The 12,157-nt window shown below is 39.5% G+C and overlaps 1 non-coding gene across 1 annotated transcript; it reads left to right on the top strand.

The window, feature by feature from the left end:
* Positions 1-3,225: 3,225 nt before the first annotated feature.
* On the top strand, positions 3,226-3,331 carry LOC132612416 (small nucleolar RNA R71). The gene has a single exon (XR_009571780.1). It is a non-coding gene; the product is annotated as a small nucleolar RNA R71 (small nucleolar RNA).
* The last annotated feature ends 8,826 nt before the right edge of the window (positions 3,332-12,157 follow it).

Raw genomic sequence — 12,157 nt, 5'->3', positions numbered from 1 at the left:
ACCAATCCGGGGACACAACAATAGGTGCGGAGGTTAATTTCAGCTTCAACTCGTCGAAAGCCTTGATGCACTTCTCATCAAAATTGAATTTGGACTATTTTTCCAAGAGTTTGCACATTGGGTTTGCAATTTTGGAGAAGTCTTTTATAAACCTTCTATAGAATCCGGCGTGTCCCAAGAAACTCTGAACTCCTTTTACTGAAATGGGTGGAGGGAGTTGTGAAATCACATCGATTTTGGCTTGATCAACCTCAATCCCTCTTTCTGAAATCTTATGGCCAAGGACAATTCCCTTTTTTACCATAAAATGACACTTCTCCCAGTTGAGCACGAGGTTTGTCTCCTCACACCTTTGTAGCACCCGATCAAGATGGTCTAAACATTCATCAAATGAATCTCCCACCACAAAGAAGTCATCCATGAAGACTTCAAGAAAGTTTTCAACCATGTCAAAGAATATGGACATCATGCGTCGTTGGAAAGTAGCCGAGGCATTGCAAAGACCAAATGACATTTGGCTAAAAGCGAATGTCCCATAGGGACAAATGAAAGTAGTCTTTTCTTGGTCTTCCAATGCAATGTTGATTTGGTTGTACCCCGAGTACCCATCCAAGAAACAATAATAAGACCTTCCGGCTAGCCAATCAAGCATTTGATCAATAAAAGGCATAGGGAAGTGATCCTTGCAAGATGCGGTATTCAGCTTTCGGTAGTCCATACACACTCTCCAACCGATGACAGTTCTTGTTGGAATCAACTCATTTTTAGAGTTAGGGACAACAGTGATGCCCCCTTTCTTTGGCACACACTGGACTGGGCTTACCCATGGACTGTTAGCAATCGGGTAAACCACCCCAGCATCTAGCCACTTAATGGTCTCCTTCTTCACCACCTCTTGCATCGGTGGATTTAATCTTCTCTGATGCTCAACACTTGGCGAACTTTCCTCCTCCAACTATATTCGGTGCTCATAAAATCCGAAGTGAAACCCCCGGATGTCTGCAATAGTCCAACCCAAAGCTCTTAAATGCTTCCTCAAAACTGCGATGAGTCTTTGAATTTGGCCCTCATTAAGAAATGATGACACAATAACTGGAAGGGTAGCATTTGCTCCAAGAAACACATATTTAAGATGGGATGGAAGTTGCTTGAGTTCCAACTTCAGTGGCTCAATAATTGATGGTTTTGCTGGAGGAGTTGTTCGTTTCTCTAAATCAAGAGACAACTTCTTGGGCTCAAAAGAGTAAGACCCCAGACCGGTGAGTGAATTCACCGTTTCAATATATCCCTCCATTTGTTCTGCATCAAAGTTCACCAAGATGGCTGATAAGGCTTCACCCAAGCATTCTTCCTCCATTTTGAATACTACCGCTTCATCTACCACATCAATGAAATTAATGACTGAAATACTTTGATAAGGACTAGGTAATTTCATGCCTTTGCTGGTGTGAAAAGTCACCTCCTCATCATTCACACGAAACTTGATCTCATGCTTCTCGAAATCCATAAGATCCCTCCCCGTCGCAAGGAAATGTCTTCCTAGAATAATAGGAATCTCTTGATCAATAGCACAATCAAGAATAACGAAATCTGCCGGTAGTAGGAATTCCCCGATTTGAACAAGCACATCATCAACTACCCCCACTGGCCTTTTTATCGATCTGTCAGCCATCTGTAATCTCATGGTAGTTGGCCTTGGCATCCCTAATCCCTATCTCTTGAAAATTTCCAGGGGCGTAAGATTAATGCTAGCCCCATTATCACACAAAGCCCTGGCAAAATCCTGCTTCCCTATGGTGCATGGAATTGTGAATGCTCCAGGATCTTCCCTTTTTTGCACTGTGGTCTTGGAACGAATAGCACTAACGCGATGAGTGATACCCACAGTGTCGTGTTTCAATGGCTTCTTATTCTTTGTTAAGAGATCCTTCAAATACTTAGCAAAGCCAGGCATTTCTTGGACAGCATCCATGAAAGGAATGTTCATCGTCAACTGCTTGAGTTGATCATAAAATCGCAAGCACTTGGCCATCTTCTGTTTTTCTCACTAGTCTTTGAGGAAAAGGCGGTGAAGATTTGAACAATTGGCTGAAAGGGCGAAGAGCACCAGAAAGTTTTGCCTTCCCCTTTTTCTGTTTTTCTCCTTGTGCCTTGAGATTATCAAGGTTCTGCTCCTCTTCAGCTATAATAGGGACTTCCTCCTCTGCGTCTTCCTCCACAATATCATCAGATACATCAGGTTGCGCTTCTTATTCAACAGTTGGCTCAAGATCAATCACATTTTTATTAGCACCTTGAAGTATTTTTCTACTTCTGGTGCTAATAGCAACTGCATGCTCCACAGAGTTTACTCCACTACCTTTTGGATTTGGACCTGTATCACTTGGTAGTTGCCCATGTTGAGGAGTATGCACTTCTCGGGAAAGATCTCTGAATTGCGATTCAAGCTTCTGAATGGAAGCTGAATGAGATAGTTAAACCTGAGACATTCCCTTGATTGTGCTCTCTGTTCTGTCCGGATTCATTAGCATTTTCTGCATCATACTTTTGAGTTCCAGAATCATTAGACGTATTCCCAGCAGAGTTTCTAGCTGAATTGTCTCTCTACTGTTATGAATTGGATGCTTGCCCCCTAGGTGGAATGTAGGGGTTCGAGCTCTTGTTGCCAAAATTATTGTTGTTGTAATTCCCTTGATTTGGATTGCCCTGATCATTTCTGCTATAATTGTTCCCTTGAAATTGTTGTTGAGGCTTTTGCCATGGGTGATGGCCCGGACCTTGATAATTTTGCCTTTGATAGCCCCCTTGCGAGTTGTTGATATAATTAGCATCTTCGCACTGTTGTTGACCATCTTGGTACATCCCTTCAGGACTTGATACATGCCTTGTGGAAGAGGTGGTAACTCGTCAACAACATTTACCCCTTGGGCATCTTTTTCTGCCAACTTCTTTGATAATAGATCCACCGTGGTTTGCAATTGAGCAAAGGCATGATCTCTCTCATGGTTTTCTTTTGCCACGGCACCTAGTGATGGACTACCATAAGAGATGCTCTCATTATCAGTGGAATACCAATCTTGATTGTGGGTGGTGAGTTTATCAAGCAAGCGGGTGATGACGATAAATGACATGTCCATGAAACATCCTCCCGCGGCAGTATTGACAGCAATCTGATTCATTGTGTCTAAGCCCTTGTAGAATTTCTCCGTGAGAATAGCATCCGGAAACTCGTGAGTTGGAGATTGAGCTAGATAATACTTGAACCGCTCCCATGCCGAATATAATTGTTCCCCTGGGAGTTGTTTGAACTCAAAGATCTTGTGTCGAAGTTCGGCTTTTTTGCTCGGTGGGAACCACTTCTTCAGAAAAGTGTTGGCTAGCTCGCTCCAGGTATGGATAGAATTGCTGGGAAGCTTTTCATACCATTCCTTTGCTTGGCCAACCAAGGAATATTTGAAAACCCGTAACCGCAGTGCATCAGCAGAAACAACACCTTGGGATTGTTGAGAACATACATGCAAGAAGTTCTTCAAATGTCGAAGTGGACAATCCTCCGAAGAATTTCGGAAATAACCTTCAAGCTTCAGCAGCTGATAGATAGAACTATCAACTTTGAACGTAGCATTTCCAGTTCTAGGAGGGACCACAGCAGAAGCATAATCAGCTTCATTGATGAATTCCTCAAATATGTTTTCCTCTTCGTCCTCTTCTGGTGCAGGTGGGTTCACTTGGGGTCCACCTTGGTTTCCCTGATTGCGATTTTGTCTTCCAGCCATGTTCACCTGGTTCACCATAACAGCAAACAAGGTGTGATGGAATAGAAAAAGTTTTAAATAAGAGTACACAACAATTAGTAATTTCTAATGGCGTAAATCGGATGTTGTCAAATATAGTAACTCAAACAAGGTTGGGGTCGAATCCCACAGGGAATATGGAGAGAAAAGGGGTACTAATTGTATGCGACACTGGTCTTTAAAGGCTTTAATCCTATTCCGAATATTTTAAGAAAAGAGATTTGGTTTGTATTTGCTATGTCGAACTGTTTGAAATCTGTTTGGATTTGGAGAACCAAAGTTGTATCCCTACAATGATTAGACGTTATGCTATGGGTGTCAATATGATATATTTCTAATGGGTTGTGGTTATGCATGCACTTAATCTCTAATACACTTCCTAATATTTTCCAATAATTAGATAGTATTTCTTTCCATGATTTTTTCAAATGCAGAAAAGTTATAAATAAGGTGGATTAAATATGCCAAGTAGAACTCATCTTATTCCTAAGCGAGTTCATTAAACGAGGGTTAGCGCCCCGAGTTCTTGTAATATTATTTCAAATCACACCCTAGTTCATCTTTCCAAATAAACTAGGGTTTGTGCATGAACAAGTGTTTGCAACCACTTATAAAACAATGAATACGAGAAATAATAAAATACATCACAACCCATTATGTATATATACAATGTTAGATATCCATTACATATCACCTATCATTTTGGGTCCACTACTTTGATTTAAGAGACTACTCACACATTATGGTCTCAAAAGTAGTAAGCAATAAATGAGACAAAAAGCTTACAAAGGTAATAAAGATGGTGGAATAAAGAATCTTGTTGTCTTCACTAAGTTCCAAAAGGGGAGTATTCAATGCTCACCCACCAATGGGACTTTTTAGTTGAGTACAATAAAATCTGAATATCAAAGTAAAACCTAAAATGTTCTTTAAATAGGCTCCAAAAACACACAGAAAAAACTAACAAAATTGCCCCCGATAGCAAGATCGACGGACCGTCGATCTTTCGACGATCCGTCGATTTTTTCGTCTTTTGTAACTTCAGCACTGTGTACCGTTCGATGGTGCCGTCGACCGATTCGACGCTCCGTCGAGTATCCCGTCGTTTTCTCCTCTGTTAAGATATCCTTCTTGACGATACCATCGACGAAACATCGATCAGTTCGACGCTTCGCAGATGTCTCTGTCCTTCATCGTCTTCAACTTTGTCATCACTGGAAAATCAGGCTTATCAACAATTCGAAGGACGGTTCGTCGATTGATCGACGGACCGTTATTCTCATTTCTGGCACTTTTTCTGTTGTTCTACGCTTTTTGCTTTTGGGCCATTGTTTTTCCTAAAACACAACAAAACATATTAACAAGAACCAGATTTACTTGAAAACAACCAAGATTCATAGTAAAAAGGCGTCGAATGTGCCACAAATCCCCGGCACATCAGCACACACACCCAAAATATATCTACACAACCGAGCAAGCCGACGAGGCTGCTTTAATTGTACAAAACCAACAGTATTCAACAGACATATACAAGCCGACAAGCCTATCACATAGACATACTATATAGAGGACTCGTCTACAAGCCTTTAGGGAAAGTATGACTGTACCATGATCGGGACAGGGCCCCGGTCCATACAATCTGTAATCAAAAGAGAGAGACTCCAAATACCTGGAAACTCCGAACAAAAGGAAGCGCACCAATCAGCTGATATCACATCCTGCCTACTGGGGTGGTCTATCGGTCTGTCGATCTGTACCTACAGGCATGAATGCAGCGCCCCCGGAAAAAGGGACGTTAGTACGAAACAATGTACTAAGTATGTAAGGCAAGCGATAACTGAAACTGAACTGAAACAATATAATCTGGAGGCCAAAAGATATCCGAAATATCTCACCTGACCTGTCTCATATGAAATGCAAAATAATGCTATTATATATCTCACTGACCAAGCGTCCAGGCAATTTTAAAATCTCACTGGCCCGTCGGCCAGGCAATCTATCTCACTAACCTGTAGGCAATCTGTCTCACTGACCCGCAGGCCAGGCAAAAGAATGTGTCTCACTGACCAAGTTGCCTGGCTAAAGAAAATATATGTATATCTGTAACGAACCGTTTGGTCGTTTTTGCATCTCCGACACTTTTGAGCTTGGTTAGCTCACTTTTGACCCGAGAGGACCGTTGACACGCTTCCTAATGTGTTTAGATTTGATTCGGGTAACCTTGTATAAAAATTAGGCTTAAAGCGAAAAATGGTTGACTCAGAGTTGACTTTTGGGTAAACGGTCCTTTATTGAAAATTCGTCGATTCCGAAAGGTTCGTATGGTCATTTAGAATGTGTGCATATTTGGTTTGGTTCCCAATGCACGGTTGCATTTTGGGACATGGGTTGGAAAGTTAGTTTTGAGGTATCGGGGGTTCACTTGGTCAACGAGACCTCCAATGGGAATTCCTAGGCCACGACTGCGTTCGCAGCGCGTTTTTATGTATATCTGCATAGTTGGTTTATGTCTGGGAGGTTTTGGGATGGTTCTGAGTGATAATTCCAATTTTGGAAGAGCTGCCGAAGCGATCGGGTGGCCGCTGAAGCGATCGGGTGGCCGCCGAAGCGGTCGGGTGGCCGCCCAAGCTGTCGGGTGGCCACCGAAGCGGTCGACGGGCAGAATCTGCTATTTTAAGTTTTAAAAGCCCCAACCTTAAGTCATTATTTCATTTTCATATCTCTAAACTTGGGGAGGAGATTTTGAGAGGGTTTTTACTAGTTCTTCACAAAGGTAACATCCTTGACATTAGAATCATCTATTCACTTCTATTAACCATTAATCTATGCTAAGATTCCTCCTAAGAGTATGAAGGCTAATTGAGTTCTGGGGTTTTCTTCTAAAATGAACTTGTGGTTAAAAAATCCCTATTTGTTGGTTAGGTTAGCTCTATTAAGTATGGATTTGATGACTAGAACTTATTATTGCATGATTCTAACCTAGTAATAACTAGAATTAAAGAGGGTTTTCATGGGTTTTGGAAGAAAAAGTGTTAAAAACGAAATTGATGAGTAGATGGAGTTTAATAATGAAATTGTTGATGTTTATGATAGAGTATCATATTTCCATGCTTAGTAATTAATAACACATGATTATTTCATAGAAATTCTTGAATAAAAATTAGGGTTCTTAGACCCAAATTGGGGGGTTTTTTCATATAAAAAGGATTTTGAGGATTAGTTGAACATTCCTTTGATTTTAATGTTGGGTTTGGGTTAATTGGTGTAGAAATTAGTATTTTCATCATAAAATTTCCATTTTGCCCTTAAGTCTCGTTTTCCTATATTAAAGAGAGGGTTTGACCCGAATAGAATATAACCAATATGGGTGTTGTCCTTCTCGTATTCTTACATATAATCTCTATTTGGTTAGAGTTCGATTGTATGGAGACTCACCGTGAGGGTAAGGAATTAGTTCGTGATCCGTGATTTGTTGTTCGGCGTTCCAGGTAGGTTACGGCTTACATTTATGGTGAGACTTCGACTAGCGAAGCGTATATTTAGATAATATTGTCGGAGATTTCATGCAAACCTTCGAGTATGAAGTTTGGGATAGATGTTGCCTTAGGGTTTGGTATTTCTTGTGACTTGTTTGATCGGGCTTGTGGCCTGTAGACTCCATAGGACTTATTTGGTACGTTGTATATAAATTGGTGGATTGTTTGTGAACTGGAAGTCAAACGGAAGAACGAAATTACTTGATATTGATACTAGTACTTAGTGTACGCCTTGTTATTGGTATAGCAATTTTGGATATTTGGCCCTTATTGTCATGGAAATTGGATATTCGTTATGATTACTGTGTGGATCATTACTGATGATATTGGTGCGCTTTGTATGGCACGGATGTGTATCATTTGTGATATTGGTGCGCTATGTTTGGCGCGACTTGAAACTCAAGATTGTTCACGGTTTATAGTTGCATTATCCCATATTCAAACTCATATTCATGGCATATTGATTATTGAGTCACCCTAGGCTTTTTGACACGGAATGACCGAGATTGAAATACTGATACTATATTGTTAGGCTTTGTGATTGGTACTGATCATAGAAATGAAAAGGAAACATTGATGAATGTGATATTGTGAGACTTGATTATTAGTAAAATTGAGAGTTATGACTCATGTGTGGTTTATCTCGTTGCCTTGGTGCTGATATTACTTGTGCGCCCCTTCGTGGCAGGGTTGGTTGATATGATTCATTGATATTGTACTTGCATCATATTCTTACTTCATACATTATTACATTGATACGAGTCATCTCTGGGCTGTGTGCGGAGTGACCGATATTCTTCTGAGACATATTTGATATTAAGTCATCTCTGGGCTGTGTGTGGAGTGATTGATATGGAACACTGATATTATGAGATTTTCGGGTATTTGGTCCTCTGAGCTGTGTGCGGAGTGACTGTGCTTGGACTTTATGGGTCCCCCATGGGTTTGTACTACCGAGGCATAGAAGTATTCCGCCATCGGAGTACAAAAGTACAGGCATTGCATTGCATCACATTGCATTCATACCTCATATTCATTGCTTTGATTATACTTCTTGGTTGATTATGACTTGGTTATGGTGTTGGTTATACTTCTTGGTTGTTTGTGAGTTAGACTACGTTGATTGGATCGTACTAGTAGACTTGTTGATATATGTGAATGGTTGGAACAATTGAGATTAGTTTCTATAACATAAGGTTGGATATGAACGGTGATTACGTGGAAAAACATGACTTGTATTCTATCGTTTACTTGTTTTCTTTTACCGTATTGTCTTTATATATGTCAACTAGTCTTAGTTGGCCTATGATACCTACCAGTACCATTGTTTTGCACTGACCTACGCTTGTTGCATTCTTTTATGGATGCAGAGTATTAGACAGATTCACTCTTTTCCCTCGCGGCTGATCGGCGAGGCTGCTGTAGAGTCATTTCAGGGTGAGCACGATGACGGCTGCTACCTGAATGTTCTTTCCCTTACTTACTTGTCTTACTCTATTTCGAGACGGTTGTATTTTGAGACTTTTAATCTTCAGACTTGTAGTATTTAGTTAGTGCTCTTGTATGACCAGACCAGATACTGGGGTGGTTTATGATTACATCCGCATTTATTATATATTTGAATGACAGGCTTCATTGCTTATTTTCTTCCGTTATATATACTGTGTTTGTGATGGTTGAATTAAGGGTTCGCCTACCAAGGTGGGATAGGTAGGTGCCTGCACGACTTTGTGAAATTGGGTCGTGACAATATTATGCATATGCTGAAAATACTGATACTATAACATGCCTCTTCTGTCTCTCTATAAACTCAAGGACATAGGGAGGAGATACGGACCCTCGGAAAGAATAACATAACACTCGAAAACTATGCAATAATATGACAAGCTCTACTTTGACAAGTCCCTAGTCATAAGGTTCATTACATTTTTTTTACCATATATGGAATCATGCCAAGAAAAGAAGGAATAACCTTAACATACCTTGTCGTTTCCTTAACTACTTAACGCTTATCCTTCCGAACTTGCAAATCTACATTCAAGATAATTCATACCAAGGTCAAGCCATTGAAACTCTCATAAGATCAAGCTAGACTAATAAATGAGCCAATGAAAATCGGACAACATTTCCCTTATATTATCTACTTCCTCCAAATTCCAAAACAACTCCCAAACATGATTAACAACATCAAACATAATGTAATCAAGATACTACATGACAAACATATATAAATTCGTCCCAAACTTCCTTCGAAAATCAGTCCATAAGCCAATAACATCAACATATCTATCTACGACCTTTATGCCATGTTTTTCTTTACTTTAAACCATTAAAATCCTCAAAAGAAACGACTTAACATCAAAATCAAGATGAAAAACATACCTTATAATTTGAAGAACTTCACCTCACACAATTCACCCTAAAGCTTATCCACCACAACTTCAATTAGAAGTAGGAACAAGCTCCTTTTATGAACTAGTTAAGGATTTTATGGCTTGATCTTCTCTTGATTTGATTTGGAATGGATTGGAGTGTTGTAGAGAGCTCCTAGGGTCTAGAAGGTTCTATTTTGGTGAAACTATGAGTCCCAAAGTCGTGGCCCTTCTTTGATTTGGCGAGATTCGTTGTTAATCTTACAAACCCGAGCCTAATTTGATGTAGGCACTCTTAAATTTGCTATGTTTTGGTGTAAGGATATTGGATGAATGTTGTGGGAGGTTCTAGAGAAGTGTGGGGATGAGAAATAGTGAAAATATGAGGTGATTTAGGTGACTTAAGAGAGTATACATAATGGTTCAAAATTGGGTGGGCTGGTGGGCCGAAATTTGTGGGCCTTTTAAGTGGCTTCTAGAATGTCCACGTAGGTTCGCAGGCTTCTGGCAGTTCGTTTTCAAAATGCCCATAACTCCTTACTCCGATGTTGCATTGACGAATGGTTTATTGCGTTGGAAACTACAGTCGACGAACTTCATTTTAGGCAGTTGAAACACCTCAAAACACCTCATATAACAGGAGATATACCTCTCTAAAGTTGACCCAAAATTTCCATCCAAAATTTTGCCAAATTTTTAACAAACTTATTTTCTTTGATTTGCTTGATCCCGAAACCTTCAGACACTTGCTTAACACTTGTTAATAGAATTCCTTAACCTTATAAGGGTTCCATGACCTCTCTGAGCTTACGTTAGTTTACTCACGACGCCAACGACGCCAAATTTTTTGTGGTGTAACATTCTCCCTCCCTTTTAAAAACATTCGTCCTTGAATGTTAAACTCTCGGAGATTCTATGGAAGTTTCGACAGAGCTTCCTCTGTAATTGTATTACTACCATCCTGTTACAACAATCCAAAATATATAGTGCCTCACAGGGCTATAACAACCACGACAATAATAGCCCTACATGACCAAGAAACTATAAAAAGAAAAGCATTACGCACCTGAAGACAAGGATGTCTCTGTCTGAACTTCTTCTGGGAGTGGAAACAAATGTGGGTATCTGCACTTCATATCTTCTTTAGCTTCCCAAGTCATTTCTTCCCCATTATTGTGTTATATCCCACATTTTGCACATTCGGATAATTTAAGATAATTGCGGGAAGTTAAAGAGCAGGCTTATATTTTTTATCTTGTTTGGCACATAGGTGGTTCACAAAATTTTTTTTGAAGTGGAAGTATTAGGAAAGGCTAGGGGTAGAAAGGAAAATACGCAAGATGACTCATGAAAATACGGATGGAAGGCTAAGGGCAAATTAGGAATTTTTGAAAAAATAATTTTTCATGAATTGCAAGACAAAGAAAAATTTTAGTCTTGAAACCCAAAAGGCCAAGTGGGCCGTGTAAGGGGGTGTGGGCTTTGGCCCACATGGATGCAAATTAAATAGAGAAAAGATGACAAATTATTCATAAATTATCTTCATCCCTTAGAAGTTTGTAGAAGCTTGGAGAAAAAAAAAAGAGAAAGAAAGAACAAGGGCCATTCGGCCATGAAAGAAAAAAAAAGAAGAGAATTGATCAAGAAAAAATAATTTCTTCTAGCTTTCCAACTCCTTGGAAGGTGTATAGCAACATGGAGCAATTGTTGGAGTAGAAAGAACAAGTGTTAGTTAAAGTACCAACCCTAGCCAAGTTGAAGAACTAAGTGAAAAAGGTGAGATTCAATCTTCTTTTACGTATGTATGGATGATTTATGCATGTTAGAGTGTGTGGAAATGAATGAAATTCATGAAAGAATGATGTTGAAGTTGTGGCCGTATATGTGTGGTGTTGGCCGTGTATGTGTGATGTTGTGTAGAAAGAATGGATTAATTTTATGTAGTATGTTGGTTGTTGTTGTAATGTATAGAAATGGATGGAAAATTCATGAAAATATGCATGTAGTTGTTGTGGCCGAATGATGGGTGGTTTGGCAAGTTATAATGAATTGATTCTGTTTGATATTTTAGTTGTTGTTCATGTGGATTCTACGATGAAAATGAAGGTTTGACGGCTTGAAATGAAATTGTAATCGTTGTAGAATTGTTGAAGAAGTTAATGCGACACTAGCATGAATTCCTACAATTGTATGAATGGTATTGTAACATGCGAATTTCGATATAGTTTATGAATCTAGAATAAGGAAAATGTGTTGTTATTGTCCTTATTGAAGTTGAAAGATTTCGGGTTATGTTGTAAGTTGGTTAGGCCGTTTAAAGTATTGTGTGAGTTGTTTGAAGTATTCGTGAATATCGTTCGAATAGTTTTGGATTAATACTTGAATATGTGAGCAATCATATTGGTTTGATTGTGTGCGGTTGAATTGAATATAATTGTTGGTATTGTGTTGATAA

This window comes from Lycium barbarum, chromosome 9, assembly GCF_019175385.1.
Source record: "Lycium barbarum isolate Lr01 chromosome 9, ASM1917538v2, whole genome shotgun sequence".
Taxonomy (NCBI): domain Eukaryota; kingdom Viridiplantae; phylum Streptophyta; class Magnoliopsida; order Solanales; family Solanaceae; genus Lycium; species Lycium barbarum.
Note: the sequence above shows the minus strand (reverse complement) of the source record. Positions and strands in the feature narration are given on the sequence as shown.